Source organism: Fundulus heteroclitus, unplaced genomic scaffold, assembly GCF_011125445.2.
Source record: "Fundulus heteroclitus isolate FHET01 unplaced genomic scaffold, MU-UCD_Fhet_4.1 scaffold_343, whole genome shotgun sequence".
Lineage (NCBI taxonomy): Eukaryota > Metazoa > Chordata > Actinopteri > Cyprinodontiformes > Fundulidae > Fundulus > Fundulus heteroclitus.
Window position 1 is genome coordinate 107,366 of NW_023396753.1, and position 16,955 is coordinate 124,320.

General features: G+C 48.2%; 14 non-coding genes across 14 annotated transcripts; all 14 read right to left on the reverse strand.

The window, feature by feature from the left end:
- Positions 1–361: 361 nt before the first annotated feature.
- On the reverse strand, positions 362–443 carry trnas-gcu. Its single transcript has one exon. It is a non-coding gene; the product is annotated as a tRNA-Ser (tRNA).
- Positions 444–1,850: 1,407 nt separating this feature from the next.
- trnas-gcu lies at positions 1,851–1,932 on the reverse strand. The gene has a single exon. It is a non-coding gene; the product is annotated as a tRNA-Ser (tRNA).
- A 1,412-nt stretch (positions 1,933–3,344) lies between these two features.
- trnas-gcu lies at positions 3,345–3,426 on the reverse strand. Its single transcript has one exon. It is a non-coding gene; the product is annotated as a tRNA-Ser (tRNA).
- Positions 3,427–4,330: 904 nt separating this feature from the next.
- On the reverse strand, positions 4,331–4,412 carry trnas-gcu. Its single transcript has one exon. It is a non-coding gene; the product is annotated as a tRNA-Ser (tRNA).
- Positions 4,413–5,819: 1,407 nt separating this feature from the next.
- trnas-gcu lies at positions 5,820–5,901 on the reverse strand. Its single transcript has one exon. It is a non-coding gene; the product is annotated as a tRNA-Ser (tRNA).
- A 904-nt stretch (positions 5,902–6,805) lies between these two features.
- trnas-gcu lies at positions 6,806–6,887 on the reverse strand. Its single transcript has one exon. It is a non-coding gene; the product is annotated as a tRNA-Ser (tRNA).
- Positions 6,888–7,792: 905 nt separating this feature from the next.
- On the reverse strand, positions 7,793–7,874 carry trnas-gcu. Its single transcript has one exon. It is a non-coding gene; the product is annotated as a tRNA-Ser (tRNA).
- Positions 7,875–8,778: 904 nt separating this feature from the next.
- On the reverse strand, positions 8,779–8,860 carry trnas-gcu. The gene has a single exon. It is a non-coding gene; the product is annotated as a tRNA-Ser (tRNA).
- Positions 8,861–10,266: 1,406 nt separating this feature from the next.
- Positions 10,267–10,348, reverse strand: trnas-gcu. The gene has a single exon. It is a non-coding gene; the product is annotated as a tRNA-Ser (tRNA).
- Positions 10,349–11,756: 1,408 nt separating this feature from the next.
- trnas-gcu lies at positions 11,757–11,838 on the reverse strand. The gene has a single exon. It is a non-coding gene; the product is annotated as a tRNA-Ser (tRNA).
- Positions 11,839–13,246: 1,408 nt separating this feature from the next.
- On the reverse strand, positions 13,247–13,328 carry trnas-gcu. The gene has a single exon. It is a non-coding gene; the product is annotated as a tRNA-Ser (tRNA).
- Positions 13,329–14,232: 904 nt separating this feature from the next.
- trnas-gcu lies at positions 14,233–14,314 on the reverse strand. The gene has a single exon. It is a non-coding gene; the product is annotated as a tRNA-Ser (tRNA).
- Positions 14,315–15,218: 904 nt separating this feature from the next.
- Positions 15,219–15,300, reverse strand: trnas-gcu. Its single transcript has one exon. It is a non-coding gene; the product is annotated as a tRNA-Ser (tRNA).
- Positions 15,301–16,205: 905 nt separating this feature from the next.
- trnas-gcu lies at positions 16,206–16,287 on the reverse strand. Its single transcript has one exon. It is a non-coding gene; the product is annotated as a tRNA-Ser (tRNA).
- Positions 16,288–16,955: the final 668 nt, after the last annotated feature.

A 16,955-nucleotide genomic window follows, 5' to 3' on the forward strand; every position in this document is an offset into this window, starting at 1 on the left:
CTCTTTTCAAAGTTTGCAAAAATGTTTTCATGATGACGGCACCAGCTGCAGGATTTCCGATGCACAGCACGTAGACAAAGCGGAAGTGGACGAAGAGTACAGAAGCATTTGACATGTACCATCTAACCAACCTAGTTTCGGGTGCACGATCCTAAACAAAATAATTCCCAAATTACTCAGAGTTAAATTTGCTTTACGTTGATGAGAAGAGTTGCTAAAGCTGATAATATTGCCCTTTTTACAGTGTGTGCAGCTGCATTTACTGCTGCAAACTTCACAAGGGATGTGAGCTCTGAAGAGCCAGGGTACAGCAACTGCAGAGTCTCAAATTAAGCTCATGCACATTCAAAGAAGAGCTCTTCGACGAGGATGGGATTCGAACCCATGCGTGCAGAGCACAATGGATTAGCAGTCCATCGCCTTAACCACTCGGCCACCTCGTCCCTGTGCGCTAAAAAAAGATGTAAAATGAAAAAAAAATCTGTTCAAAATATTCTTTCAATGTTCTGCACAATACATATTTTCCACTGGATCCGGGCATATGTAGTCACTTTGCACCTCAGGCCATGGGGAATTAGCTCAAATGGTAGAGCGCTCGCTTAGCATGCGAGAGGTAGCTGGATCGATGCCTGCATTCTCCATTTAATCTGACAAAAGGACTCGCTTTGAGAAGGACATTTATTTCCTTCACCATTATGTTGTAAGAGTATTGTCAGGACACTCTTCCTTGGCCACTGAGGGGCTTCTGCAGGACATGGGGGTGGGCTCATTTTGGGTCATCTACGTCTGGAACACCTCCATAACCTGTACCTCCATCCGAACCGTGGTACCCACTCTTAAGCACCCCCCCCACTGTTATACACAAATAAACCAAACAGCAAAGTCCTCGTGCCCCTGGTAAGGCTGAAAGATCTCTGTGCCCCTGGTATGGCTTCAAAGTGTCCCCATATGGCACATATCCTATTGACAACGATAACTGGATGGCAATGCCCTGCCATTGCGGATGTTTCCCAAATGGCAGGTAGTTAAGGGCTTGCCTTTGGAGACTAAGTGCCTGTGCCCCTGTATGGCTTCAAAGTGTTGGTTAAGCTCCAGCAGGGCAGGGGAGCCACCTGCTGCTGGAGACCCAGCCCGAGGCCCTCCCCGGCCCAATCACCACCAACACGCAGCCTACCAACCCTCCAGCCTGAAGCTCCAGACATCCAGGGCCCTTCCTGGTCCCTCTCACCCGGGAAGAGCCTCCATCCCTGGGCCTAATCTCAACCAACACCCAGCCTACTAACATGTTGACGTTAGCAACATGCTAGTCATCAATCGCTAACGCAATCCTGTTACGGATATCCAGGACATGCTTCTCTATGAGTTTGGTTCAAATCCTCAACTTTGAGGTGCCTCGAAAAGGTGAAAATCACAAAGGTCACGCAAGTTCACGGGGCGATGACCCGGGCCCTAAAACATAGCTCCACCGAATGTGGGCCCAAAATTCAAACTCTTTTCAAAGTTTGCAAAAATGTTTTCATGATGACGGCACCAGCTGCAGGATTTCCGATGCACAGCACGTAGACAAAGCGGAAGTGGACGAAGAGTACAGAAGCATTTGACATGTACCATCTAACCAACCTAGTTTCGGGTGCACGATCCTAAACAAAATAATTCCCAAATTACTCAGAGTTAAATTTGCTTTACGTTGATGAGAAGAGTTGCTAAAGCTGATAATATTGCCCTTTTTACAGTGTGTGCAGCTGCATTTACTGCTGCAAACTTCACAAGGGATGTGAGCTCTGAAGAGCCAGGGTACAGCAACTGCAGAGTCTCAAATTAAGCTCATGCACATTCAAAGAAGAGCTCTTCGACGAGGATGGGATTCGAACCCATGCGTGCAGAGCACAATGGATTAGCAGTCCATCGCCTTAACCACTCGGCCACCTCGTCCCTGTGCGCTAAAAAAAGATGTAAAATGAAAAAAAAATCTGTTCAAAATATTCTTTCAATGTTCTGCACAATACATATTTTCCACTGGATCCGGGCATATGTAGTCACTTTGCACCTCAGGCCATGGGGAATTAGCTCAAATGGTAGAGCGCTCGCTTAGCATGCGAGAGGTAGCTGGATCGATGCCTGCATTCTCCATTTAATCTGACAAAAGGACTCGCTTTGAGAAGGACATTTATTTCCTTCACCATTATGTTGTAAGAGTATTGTCAGGACACTCTTCCTTGGCCACTGAGGGGCTTCTGCAGGACATGGGGGTGTGCTCATTTTGGGTCATCTACGTCTGGAACACCTCCATAACCTGTACCTCCATCCGAACCGTGGTACCCACTCTTAAGCACCCCCCCCCCCCTACTGTTATACACAAATAAACCAAACAGCAAAGTCCTCGTGCCCCTGGTAAGGCTGAAAGATCTCTGTGCCCCTGGTATGGCTTCAAAGTGTCCCCATATGGCACATATCCTATTGACAACGATAACTGGATGGCAATGCCCTGCCATTGCGGATGTTTCCCAAATGGCAGGTAGTTAAGGGCTTGCCTTTGGAGACTAAGTGCCTGTGCCCCTGTATGGCTTCAAAGTGTTGGTTAAGCTCCAGCAGGGCAGGGGAGCCACCTGCTGCTGGAGACCCAGCCCGAGGCCCTCCCCGGCCCAATCACCACCAACACGCAGCCTACCAACCCTCCAGCCTGAAGCTCCAGACATCCAGGGCCCTTCCTGGTCCCTCTCACCTGGGAAGAGCCTCCATCCCTGGGCCTAATCTCAACCAACACCCAGCCTACTAACATGTTGACGTTAGCAAGATGCTAGTCATCAATCACTAACGCAATCCTGTTATGGATATCCAGGACATGCTTCTCTATGAGTTTGGTTCAAATCCTCAACTTTGAGGTGCCTCGAAAAGGTGAAAATCACAAAGGTCACGCAAGTTCACGGGGCGATGACCCGGGCCCTAAAACATAGCTCCACCGAATGTGGGCCCAAAATTCAAACTCTTTTCAAAGTTTGCAAAAATGTTTTCATGATGACGGCACCAGCTGCAGGATTTCCGATGCACAGCACGTAGACAAAGCGGAAGTGGACGAAGAGTACAGAAGCATTTGACATGTACCATCTAACCAACCTAGTTTCGGGTGCACGATCCTAAACAAAATAATTCCCAAATTACTCAGAGTTAAATTTGCTTTACGTTGATGAGAAGAGTTGCTAAAGCTGATAATATTGCCCTTTTTACAGTGTGTGCAGCTGCATTTACTGCTGCAAACTTCACAAGGGATGTGAGCTCTGAAGAGCCAGGGTACAGCAACTGCAGAGTCTCAAATTTAGCTCATGCACATTCAAAGAAGAGCTCTTCGACGAGGATGGGATTCGAACCCATGCGTGCAGAGCACAATGGATTAGCAGTCCATCGCCTTAACCACTCGGCCACCTCGTCCCTGTGCACTAAAAAAAGATGTAAAATGAAAAAAAAATCTGTTCAAAATATTCTTTCAATGTTCCCAAATGGCAGGTAGTTAAGGGCTTGCCTTTGGAGACTAAGTGCCTGTGCCCCTGTATGGCTTCAAAGTGTTGGTTAAGCTCCAGCAGGGCAGGGGAGCCACCTGCTGCTGGAGACCCAGCCCGAGGCCCTCCCCGGCCCAATCACCACCAACACGCAGCCTACCAACCCTCCAGCCTGAAGCTCCAGACATCCAGGGCCCTTCCTGGTCCCTCTCACCCGGGAAGAGCCTCCATCCCTGGGCCTAATCTCAACCAACACCCAGCCTACTAACATGTTGACGTTAGCAAGATGCTAGTCATCAATCACTAACGCAATCCTGTTATGGATATCCAGGACATGCTTCTCTATGAGTTTGGTTCAAATCCTCAACTTTGAGGTGCCTCGAAAAGGTGAAAATCACAAAGGTCACGCAAGTTCACGGGGCGATGACCCGGGCCCTAAAACATAGCTCCACCGAATGTGGGCCCAAAATTCAAACTCTTTTCAAAGTTTGCAAAAATGTTTTCATGATGACGGCACCAGCTGCAGGATTTCCGATGCACAGCACGTAGACAAAGCGGAAGTGGACGAAGAGTACAGAAGCATTTGACATGTACCATCTAACCAACCTAGTTTCGGGTGCACGATCCTAAACAAAATAATTCCCAAATTACTCAGAGTTAAATTTGCTTTACGTTGATGAGAAGAGTTGCTAAAGCTGATAATATTGCCCTTTTTACAGTGTGTGCAGCTGCATTTACTGCTGCAAACTTCACAAGGGATGTGAGCTCTGAAGAGCCAGGGTACAGCAACTGCAGAGTCTCAAATTTAGCTCATGCACATTCAAAGAAGAGCTCTTCGACGAGGATGGGATTCGAACCCATGCGTGCAGAGCACAATGGATTAGCAGTCCATCGCCTTAACCACTCGGCCACCTCGTCCCTGTGCGCTAAAAAAAGATGTAAAATGAAAAAAAAATCTGTTCAAAATATTCTTTCAATGTTCTGCACAATACATATTTTCCACTGGATCCGGGCATATGTAGTCACTTTGCACCTCAGGCCATGGGGAATTAGCTCAAATGGTAGAGCGCTCGCTTAGCATGCGAGAGGTAGCTGGATCGATGCCTGCATTCTCCATTTAATCTGACAAAAGGACTCGCTTTGAGAAGGACATTTATTTCCTTCACCATTATGTTGTAAGAGTATTGTCAGGACACTCTTCCTTGGCCACTGAGGGGCTTCTGCAGGACATGGGGGTGTGCTCATTTTGGGTCATCTACGTCTGGAACACCTCCATAACCTGTACCTCCATCCGAACCGTGGTACCCACTCTTAAGCACCCCCCCCACTGTTATACACAAATAAACCAAACAGCAAAGTCCTCGTGCCCCTGGTAAGGCTGAAAGATCTCTGTGCCCCTGGTATGGCTTCAAAGTGTCCCCATATGGCACATATCCTATTGACAACGATAACTGGATGGCAATGCCCTGCCATTGCGGATGTTTCCCAAATGGCAGGTAGTTAAGGGCTTGCCTTTGGAGACTAAGTGCCTGTGCCCCTGTATGGCTTCAAAGTGTTGGTTAAGCTCCAGCAGGGCAGGGGAGCCACCTGCTGCTGGAGACCCAGCCCGAGGCCCTCCCCGGCCCAATCACCACCAACACGCAGCCTACCAACCCTCCAGCCTGAAGCTCCAGACATCCAGGGCCCTTCCTGGTCCCTCTCACCCGGGAAGAGCCTCCATCCCTGGGCCTAATCTCAACCAACACCCAGCCTACTAACATGTTGACGTTAGCAACATGCTAGTCATCAATCGCTAACGCAATCCTGTTACGGATATCCAGGACATGCTTCTCTATGAGTTTGGTTCAAATCCTCAACTTTGAGGTGCCTCGAAAAGGTGAAAATCACAAAGGTCACGCAAGTTCACGGGGCGATGACCCGGGCCCTAAAACATAGCTCCACCGAATGTGGGCCCAAAATTCAAACTCTTTTCAAAGTTTGCAAAAATGTTTTCATGATGACGGCACCAGCTGCAGGATTTCCGATGCACAGCACGTAGACAAAGCGGAAGTGGACGAAGAGTACAGAAGCATTTGACATGTACCATCTAACCAACCTAGTTTCGGGTGCACGATCCTAAACAAAATAATTCCCAAATTACTCAGAGTTAAATTTGCTTTACGTTGATGAGAAGAGTTGCTAAAGCTGATAATATTGCCCTTTTTACAGTGTGTGCAGCTGCATTTACTGCTGCAAACTTCACAAGGGATGTGAGCTCTGAAGAGCCAGGGTACAGCAACTGCAGAGTCTCAAATTAAGCTCATGCACATTCAAAGAAGAGCTCTTCGACGAGGATGGGATTCGAACCCATGCGTGCAGAGCACAATGGATTAGCAGTCCATCGCCTTAACCACTCGGCCACCTCGTCCCTGTGCGCTAAAAAAAGATGTAAAATGAAAAAAAAATCTGTTCAAAATATTCTTTCAATGTTCCCAAATGGCAGGTAGTTAAGGGCTTGCCTTTGGAGACTAAGTGCCTGTGCCCCTGTATGGCTTCAAAGTGTTGGTTAAGCTCCAGCAGGGCAGGGGAGCCACCTGCTGCTGGAGACCCAGCCCGAGGCCCTCCCCGGCCCAATCACCACCAACACGCAGCCTACCAACCCTCCAGCCTGAAGCTCCAGACATCCAGGGCCCTTCCTGGTCCCTCTCACCCGGGAAGAGCCTCCATCCCTGGGCCTAATCTCAACCAACACCCAGCCTACTAACATGTTGACGTTAGCAAGATGCTAGTCATCAATCACTAACGCAATCCTGTTATGGATATCCAGGACATGCTTCTCTATGAGTTTGGTTCAAATCCTCAACTTTGAGGTGCCTCGAAAAGGTGAAAATCACAAAGGTCACGCAAGTTCACGGGGCGATGACCCGGGCCCTAAAACATAGCTCCACCGAATGTGGGCCCAAAATTCAAACTCTTTTCAAAGTTTGCAAAAATGTTTTCATGATGACGGCACCAGCTGCAGGATTTCCGATGCACAGCACGTAGACAAAGCGGAAGTGGACGAAGAGTACAGAAGCATTTGACATGTACCATCTAACCAACCTAGTTTCGGGTGCACGATCCTAAACAAAATAATTCCCAAATTACTCAGAGTTAAATTTGCTTTACGTTGATGAGAAGAGTTGCTAAAGCTGATAATATTGCCCTTTTTACAGTGTGTGCAGCTGCATTTACTGCTGCAAACTTCACAAGGGATGTGAGCTCTGAAGAGCCAGGGTACAGCAACTGCAGAGTCTCAAATTTAGCTCATGCACATTCAAAGAAGAGCTCTTCGACGAGGATGGGATTCGAACCCATGCGTGCAGAGCACAATGGATTAGCAGTCCATCGCCTTAACCACTCGGCCACCTCGTCCCTGTGCACTAAAAAAAGATGTAAAATGAAAAAAAAATCTGTTCAAAATATTCTTTCAATGTTCCCAAATGGCAGGTAGTTAAGGGCTTGCCTTTGGAGACTAAGTGCCTGTGCCCCTGTATGGCTTCAAAGTGTTGGTTAAGCTCCAGCAGGGCAGGGGAGCCACCTGCTGCTGGAGACCCAGCCCGAGGCCCTCCCCGGCCCAATCACCAGCCAACACGCAGCCTACCAACCCTCCAGCCTGAAGCTCCAGACATCCAGGGCCCTTCCTGGTCCCTCTCACCCGGGAAGAGCCTCCATCCCTGGGCCTAATCTCAACCAACACCCAGCCTACTAACATGTTGACGTTAGCAAGATGCTAGTCATCAATCACTAACGCAATCCTGTTATGGATATCCAGGACATGCTTCTCTATGAGTTTGGTTCAAATCCTCAACTTTGAGGTGCCTCGAAAAGGTGAAAATCACAAAGGTCACGCAAGTTCACGGGGCGATGACCCGGGCCCTAAAACATAGCTCCACCGAATGTGGGCCCAAAATTCAAACTCTTTTCAAAGTTTGCAAAAATGTTTTCATGATGACGGCACCAGCTGCAGGATTTCCGATGCACAGCACGTAGACAAAGCGGAAGTGGACGAAGAGTACAGAAGCATTTGACATGTACCATCTAACCAACCTAGTTTCGGGTGCACGATCCTAAACAAAATAATTCCCAAATTACTCAGAGTTAAATTTGCTTTACGTTGATGAGAAGGGTTGCTAAAGCTGATAATATTGCCCTTTTTACAGTGTGTGCAGCTGCATTTACTGCTGCAAACTTCACAAGGGATGTGAGCTCTGAAGAGCCAGGGTACAGCAACTGCAGAGTCTCAAATTTAGCTCATGCACATTCAAAGAAGAGCTCTTCGACGAGGATGGGATTCGAACCCATGCGTGCAGAGCACAATGGATTAGCAGTCCATCGCCTTAACCACTCGGCCACCTCGTCCCTGTGCACTAAAAAAAGATGTAAAATGAAAAAAAAATCTGTTCAAAATATTCTTTCAATGTTCCCAAATGGCAGGTAGTTAAGGGCTTGCCTTTGGAGACTAAGTGCCTGTGCCCCTGTATGGCTTCAAAGTGTTGGTTAAGCTCCAGCAGGGCAGGGGAGCCACCTGCTGCTGGAGACCCAGCCCGAGGCCCTCCCCGGCCCAATCACCACCAACACGCAGCCTACCAACCCTCCAGCCTGAAGCTCCAGACATCCAGGGCCCTTCCTGGTCCCTCTCACCCGGGAAGAGCCTCCATCCCTGGGCCTAATCTCAACCAACACCCAGCCTACTAACATGTTGACGTTAGCAAGATGCTAGTCATCAATCACTAACGCAATCCTGTTACGGATATCCAGGACATGCTTCTCTATGAGTTTGGTTCAAATCCTCAACTTTGAGGTGCCTCGAAAAGGTGAAAATCACAAAGGTCACGCAAGTTCACGGGGCGATGACCCGGGCCCTAAAACATAGCTCCACCGAATGTGGGCCCAAAATTCAAACTCTTTTCAAAGTTTGCAAAAATGTTTTCATGATGACGGCACCAGCTGCAGGATTTCCGATGCACAGCACGTAGACAAAGCGGAAGTGGACGAAGAGTACAGAAGCATTTGACATGTACCATCTAACCAACCTAGTTTCGGGTGCACGATCCTAAACAAAATAATTCCCAAATTACTCAGAGTTAAATTTGCTTTACGTTGATGAGAAGAGTTGCTAAAGCTGATAATATTGCCCTTTTTACAGTGTGTGCAGCTGCATTTACTGCTGCAAACTTCACAAGGGATGTGAGCTCTGAAGAGCCAGGGTACAGCAACTGCAGAGTCTCAAATTAAGCTCATGCACATTCAAAGAAGAGCTCTTCGACGAGGATGGGATTCGAACCCATGCGTGCAGAGCACAATGGATTAGCAGTCCATCGCCTTAACCACTCGGCCACCTCGTCCCTGTGCGCTAAAAAAAGATGTAAAATGAAAAAAAAATCTGTTCAAAATATTCTTTCAATGTTCTGCACAATACATATTTTCCACTGGATCCGGGCATATGTAGTCACTTTGCACCTCAGGCCATGGGGAATTAGCTCAAATGGTAGAGCGCTCGCTTAGCATGCGAGAGGTAGCTGGATCGATGCCTGCATTCTCCATTTAATCTGACAAAAGGACTCGCTTTGAGAAGGACATTTATTTCCTTCACCATTATGTTGTAAGAGTATTGTCAGGACACTCTTCCTTGGCCACTGAGGGGCTTCTGCAGGACATGGGGGTGGGCTCATTTTGGGTCATCTACGTCTGGAACACCTCCATAACCTGTACCTCCATCCGAACCGTGGTACCCACTCTTAAGCACCCCCCCACTGTTATACACAAATAAACCAAACAGCAAAGTCCTCGTGCCCCTGGTAAGGCTGAAAGATCTCTGTGCCCCTGGTATGGCTTCAAAGTGTCCCCATATGGCACATATCCTATTGACAACGATAACTGGATGGCAATGCCCTGCCATTGCGGATGTTTCCCAAATGGCAGGTAGTTAAGGGCTTGCCTTTGGAGACTAAGTGCCTGTGCCCCTGTATGGCTTCAAAGTGTTGGTTAAGCTCCAGCAGGGCAGGGGAGCCACCTGCTGCTGGAGACCCAGCCCGAGGCCCTCCCCGGCCCAATCACCACCAACACGCAGCCTACCAACCCTCCAGCCTGAAGCTCCAGACATCCAGGGCCCTTCCTGGTCCCTCTCACCCGGGAAGAGCCTCCATCCCTGGGCCTAATCTCAACCAACACCCAGCCTACTAACATGTTGACGTTAGCAAGATGCTAGTCATCAATCACTAACGCAATCCTGTTACGGATATCCAGGACATGCTTCTCTATGAGTTTGGTTCAAATCCTCAACTTTGAGGTGCCTCGAAAAGGTGAAAATCACAAAGGTCACGCAAGTTCACGGGGCGATGACCCGGGCCCTAAAACATAGCTCCACCGAATGTGGGCCCAAAATTCAAACTCTTTTCAAAGTTTGCAAAAATGTTTTCATGATGACGGCACCAGCTGCAGGATTTCCGATGCACAGCACGTAGACAAAGCGGAAGTGGACGAAGAGTACAGAAGCATTTGACATGTACCATCTAACCAACCTAGTTTCGGGTGCACGATCCTAAACAAAATAATTCCCAAATTACTCAGAGTTAAATTTGCTTTACGTTGATGAGAAGAGTTGCTAAAGCTGATAATATTGCCCTTTTTACAGTGTGTGCAGCTGCATTTACTGCTGCAAACTTCACAAGGGATGTGAGCTCTGAAGAGCCAGGGTACAGCAACTGCAGAGTCTCAAATTAAGCTCATGCACATTCAAAGAAGAGCTCTTCGACGAGGATGGGATTCGAACCCATGCGTGCAGAGCACAATGGATTAGCAGTCCATCGCCTTAACCACTCGGCCACCTCGTCCCTGTGCGCTAAAAAAAGATGTAAAATGAAAAAAAAATCTGTTCAAAATATTCTTTCAATGTTCTGCACAATACATATTTTCCACTGGATCCGGGCATATGTAGTCACTTTGCACCTCAGGCCATGGGGAATTAGCTCAAATGGTAGAGCGCTCGCTTAGCATGCGAGAGGTAGCTGGATCGATGCCTGCATTCTCCATTTAATCTGACAAAAGGACTCGCTTTGAGAAGGACATTTATTTCCTTCACCATTATGTTGTAAGAGTATTGTCAGGACACTCTTCCTTGGCCACTGAGGGGCTTCTGCAGGACATGGGGGTGGGCTCATTTTGGGTCATCTACGTCTGGAACACCTCCATAACCTGTACCTCCATCCGAACCGTGGTACCCACTCTTAAGCACCCCCCCCCACTGTTATACACAAATAAACCAAACAGCAAAGTCCTCGTGCCCCTGGTAAGGCTGAAAGATCTCTGTGCCCCTGGTATGGCTTCAAAGTGTCCCCATATGGCACATATCCTATTGACAACGATAACTGGATGGCAATGCCCTGCCATTGCGGATGTTTCCCAAATGGCAGGTAGTTAAGGGCTTGCCTTTGGAGACTAAGTGCCTGTGCCCCTGTATGGCTTCAAAGTGTTGGTTAAGCTCCAGCAGGGCAGGGGAGCCACCTGCTGCTGGAGACCCAGCCCGAGGCCCTCCCCGGCCCAATCACCACCAACACGCAGCCTACCAACCCTCCAGCCTGAAGCTCCAGACATCCAGGGCCCTTCCTGGTCCCTCTCACCCGGGAAGAGCCTCCATCCCTGGGCCTAATCTCAACCAACACCCAGCCTACTAACATGTTGACGTTAGCAAGATGCTAGTCATCAATCACTAACGCAATCCTGTTACGGATATCCAGGACATGCTTCTCTATGAGTTTGGTTCAAATCCTCAACTTTGAGGTGCCTCGAAAAGGTGAAAATCACAAAGGTCACGCAAGTTCACGGGGCGATGACCCGGGCCCTAAAACATAGCTCCACCGAATGTGGGCCCAAAATTCAAACTCTTTTCAAAGTTTGCAAAAATGTTTTCATGATGACGGCACCAGCTGCAGGATTTCCGATGCACAGCACGTAGACAAAGCGGAAGTGGACGAAGAGTACAGAAGCATTTGACATGTACCATCTAACCAACCTAGTTTCGGGTGCACGATCCTAAACAAAATAATTCCCAAATTACTCAGAGTTAAATTTGCTTTACGTTGATGAGAAGAGTTGCTAAAGCTGATAATATTGCCCTTTTTACAGTGTGTGCAGCTGCATTTACTGCTGCAAACTTCACAAGGGATGTGAGCTCTGAAGAGCCAGGGTACAGCAACTGCAGAGTCTCAAATTAAGCTCATGCACATTCAAAGAAGAGCTCTTCGACGAGGATGGGATTCGAACCCATGCGTGCAGAGCACAATGGATTAGCAGTCCATCGCCTTAACCACTCGGCCACCTCGTCCCTGTGCGCTAAAAAAAGATGTAAAATGAAAAAAAAAATCTGTTCAAAATATTCTTTCAATGTTCTGCACAATACATATTTTCCACTGGATCCGGGCATATGTAGTCACTTTGCACCTCAGGCCATGGGGAATTAGCTCAAATGGTAGAGCGCTCGCTTAGCATGCGAGAGGTAGCTGGATCGATGCCTGCATTCTCCATTTAATCTGACAAAAGGACTCGCTTTGAGAAGGACATTTATTTCCTTCACCATTATGTTGTAAGAGTATTGTCAGGACACTCTTCCTTGGCCACTGAGGGGCTTCTGCAGGACATGGGGGTGGGCTCATTTTGGGTCATCTACGTCTGGAACACCTCCATAACCTGTACCTCCATCCGAACCGTGGTACCCACTCTTAAGCACCCCCCCCACTGTTATACACAAATAAACCAAACAGCAAAGTCCTCGTGCCCCTGGTAAGGCTGAAAGATCTCTGTGCCCCTGGTATGGCTTCAAAGTGTCCCCATATGGCACATATCCTATTGACAACGATAACTGGATGGCAATGCCCTGCCATTGCGGATGTTTCCCAAATGGCAGGTAGTTAAGGGCTTGCCTTTGGAGACTAAGTGCCTGTGCCCCTGTATGGCTTCAAAGTGTTGGTTAAGCTCCAGCAGGGCAGGGGAGCCACCTGCTGCTGGAGACCCAGCCCGAGGCCCTCCCCGGCCCAATCACCACCAACACGCAGCCTACCAACCCTCCAGCCTGAAGCTCCAGACATCCAGGGCCCTTCCTGGTCCCTCTCACCCGGGAAGAGCCTCCATCCCTGGGCCTAATCTCAACCAACACCCAGCCTACTAACATGTTGACGTTAGCAAGATGCTAGTCATCAATCACTAACGCAATCCTGTTACGGATATCCAGGACATGCTTCTCTATGAGTTTGGTTCAAATCCTCAACTTTGAGGTGCCTCGAAAAGGTGAAAATCACAAAGGTCACGCAAGTTCACGGGGCGATGACCCGGGCCCTAAAACATAGCTCCACCGAATGTGGGCCCAAAATTCAAACTCTTTTCAAAGTTTGCAAAAATGTTTTCATGATGACGGCACCAGCTGCAGGATTTCCGATGCACAGCACGTAGACAAAGCGGAAGTGGACGAAGAGTACAGAAGCATTTGACATGTACCATCTAACCAACCTAGTTTCGGGTGCACGATCCTAAACAAAATAATTCCCAAATTACTCAGAGTTAAATTTGCTTTACGTTGATGAGAAGAGTTGCTAAAGCTGATAATATTGCCCTTTTTACAGTGTGTGCAGCTGCATTTACTGCTGCAAACTTCACAAGGGATGTGAGCTCTGAAGAGCCAGGGTACAGCAACTGCAGAGTCTCAAATTAAGCTCATGCACATTCAAAGAAGAGCTCTTCGACGAGGATGGGATTTGAACCCATGCGTGCAGAGCACAATGGATTAGCAGTCCATCGCCTTAACCACTCGGCCACCTCGTCCCTGTGCGCTAAAAAAAGATGTAAAATGAAAAAAAAATCTGTTCAAAATATTCTTTCAATGTTCCCAAATGGCAGGTAGTTAAGGGCTTGCCTTTGGAGACTAAGTGCCTGTGCCCCTGTATGGCTTCAAAGTGTTGGTTAAGCTCCAGCAGGGCAGGGGAGCCACCTGCTGCTGGAGACCCAGCCCGAGGCCCTCCCCGGCCCAATCACCACCAACACGCAGCCTACCAACCCTCCAGCCTGAAGCTCCAGACATCCAGGGCCCTTCCTGGTCCCTCTCACCCGGGAAGAGCCTCCATCCCTGGGCCTAATCTCAACCAACACCCAGCCTACTAACATGTTGACGTTAGCAAGATGCTAGTCATCAATCACTAACGCAATCCTGTTATGGATATCCAGGACATGCTTCTCTATGAGTTTGGTTCAAATCCTCAACTTTGAGGTGCCTCGAAAAGGTGAAAATCACAAAGGTCACGCAAGTTCACGGGGCGATGACCCGGGCCCTAAAACATAGCTCCACCGAATGTGGGCCCAAAATTCAAACTCTTTTCAAAGTTTGCAAAAATGTTTTCATGATGACGGCACCAGCTGCAGGATTTCCGATGCACAGCACGTAGACAAAGCGGAAGTGGACGAAGAGTACAGAAGCATTTGACATGTACCATCTAACCAACCTAGTTTCGGGTGCACGATCCTAAACAAAATAATTCCCAAATTACTCAGAGTTAAATTTGCTTTACGTTGATGAGAAGGGTTGCTAAAGCTGATAATATTGCCCTTTTTACAGTGTGTGCAGCTGCATTTACTGCTGCAAACTTCACAAGGGATGTGAGCTCTGAAGAGCCAGGGTACAGCAACTGCAGAGTCTCAAATTTAGCTCATGCACATTCAAAGAAGAGCTCTTCGACGAGGATGGGATTCGAACCCATGCGTGCAGAGCACAATGGATTAGCAGTCCATCGCCTTAACCACTCGGCCACCTCGTCCCTGTGCACTAAAAAAAGATGTAAAATGAAAAAAAAATCTGTTCAAAATATTCTTTCAATGTTCCCAAATGGCAGGTAGTTAAGGGCTTGCCTTTGGAGACTAAGTGCCTGTGCCCCTGTATGGCTTCAAAGTGTTGGTTAAGCTCCAGCAGGGCAGGGGAGCCACCTGCTGCTGGAGACCCAGCCCGAGGCCCTCCCCGGCCCAATCACCAGCAACACGCAGCCTACCAACCCTCCAGCCTGAAGCTCCAGACATCCAGGGCCCTTCCTGGTCCCTCTCACCCGGGAAGAGCCTCCATCCCTGGGCCTAATCTCAACCAACACCCAGCCTACTAACATGTTGACGTTAGCAACATGCTAGTCATCAATCACTAACGCAATCCTGTTATGGATATCCAGGACATGCTTCTCTATGAGTTTGGTTCAAATCCTCAACTTTGAGGTGCCTCGAAAAGGTGAAAATCACAAAGGTCACGCAAGTTCACGGGGCGATGACCCGGGCCCTAAAACATAGCTCCACCGAATGTGGGCCCAAAATTCAAACTCTTTTCAAAGTTTGCAAAAATGTTTTCATGATGACGGCACCAGCTGCAGGATTTCCGATGCACAGCACGTAGACAAAGCGGAAGTGGACGAAGAGTACAGAAGCATTTGACATGTACCATCTAACCAACCTAGTTTCGGGTGCACGATCCTAAACAAAATAATTCCCAAATTACTCAGAGTTAAATTTGCTTTACGTTGATGAGAAGGGTTGCTAAAGCTGATAATATTGCCCTTTTTACAGTGTGTGCAGCTGCATTTACTGCTGCAAACTTCACAAGGGATGTGAGCTCTGAAGAGCCAGGGTACAGCAACTGCAGAGTCTCAAATTTAGCTCATGCACATTCAAAGAAGAGCTCTTCGACGAGGATGGGATTCGAACCCATGCGTGCAGAGCACAATGGATTAGCAGTCCATCGCCTTAACCACTCGGCCACCTCGTCCCTGTGCACTAAAAAAAGATGTAAAATGAAAAAAAAAATCTGTTCAAAATATTCTTTCAATGTTCCCAAATGGCAGGTAGTTAAGGGCTTGCCTTTGGAGACTAAGTGCCTGTGCCCCTGTATGGCTTCAAAGTGTTGGTTAAGCTCCAGCAGGGCAGGGGAGCCACCTGCTGCTGGAGACCCAGCCCGAGGCCCTCCCCGGCCCAATCACCACCAACACGCAGCCTACCAACCCTCCAGCCTGAAGCTCCAGACATCCAGGGCCCTTCCTGGTCCCTCTCACCCGGGAAGAGCCTCCATCCCTGGGCCTAATCTCAACCAACACCCAGCCTACTAACATGTTGACGTTAGCAAGATGCTAGTCATCAATCACTAACGCAATCCTGTTACGGATATCCAGGACATGCTTCTCTATGAGTTTGGTTCAAATCCTCAACTTTGAGGTGCCTCGAAAAGGTGAAAATCACAAAGGTCACGCAAGTTCACGGGGCGATGACCCGGGCCCTAAAACATAGCTCCACCGAATGTGGGCCCAAAATTCAAACTCTTTTCAAAGTTTGCAAAAATGTTTTCATGATGACGGCACCAGCTGCAGGATTTCCGATGCACAGCACGTAGACAAAGCGGAAGTGGACGAAGAGTACAGAAGCATTTGACATGTACCATCTAACCAACCTAGTTTCGGGTGCACGATCCTAAACAAAATAATTCCCAAATTACTCAGAGTTAAATTTGCTTTACGTTGATGAGAAGAGTTGCTAAAGCTGATAATATTGCCCTTTTTACAGTGTGTGCAGCTGCATTTACTGCTGCAAACTTCACAAGGGATGTGAGCTCTGAAGAGCCAGGGTACAGCAACTGCAGAGTCTCAAATTAAGCTCATGCACATTCAAAGAAGAGCTCTTCGACGAGGATGGGATTCGAACCCATGCGTGCAGAGCACAATGGATTAGCAGTCCATCGCCTTAACTACTCGGCCACCTCGTCCCTGTGCGCTAAAAAAAGATGTAAAATGAAAAAAAAATCAGTTCAAAATATTCTTTCAATGTTCTGCACAATACATATTTTCCACTGGATCCGGGCATATGTAGTCACTTTGCACCTCAGGCCATGGGGAATTAGCTCAAATGGTAGAGCGCTCGCTTAGCATGCGAGAGGTAGCTGGATCGATGCCTGCATTCTCCATTTAATCTGACAAAAGGACTCGCTTTGAGAAGGACATTTATTTCCTTCACCATTATGTTGTAAGAGTATTGTCAGGACACTCTTCCTTGGCCACTGAGGGGCTTCTGCAGGACATGGGGGTGGGCTCATTTTGGGTCATCTACGTCTGGAACACCTCCATAACCTGTACCTCCATCCGAACCGTGGTACCCACTCTTAAGCACCCCCCCCACTGTTATACACAAATAAACCAAACAGCAAAGTCCTCCTGCCCCTGGTAAGGCTGAAAGATCTCTGTGCCCCTGGTATGGCTTCAAAGTGTCCCCATATGGCACATATCCTATTGACAAACGATAACTGGATGGCAATGCCCTGCCATTGCGGATGTTTCCCAAATGGCAGGTAGTTAAGGGCTTGCCTTTGGAGACTAAGTGCCTGTGCCCCTGTATGGCTTCAAAGTGTTGGTTAAGCTCCAGCAGGGCAGGGGAGCC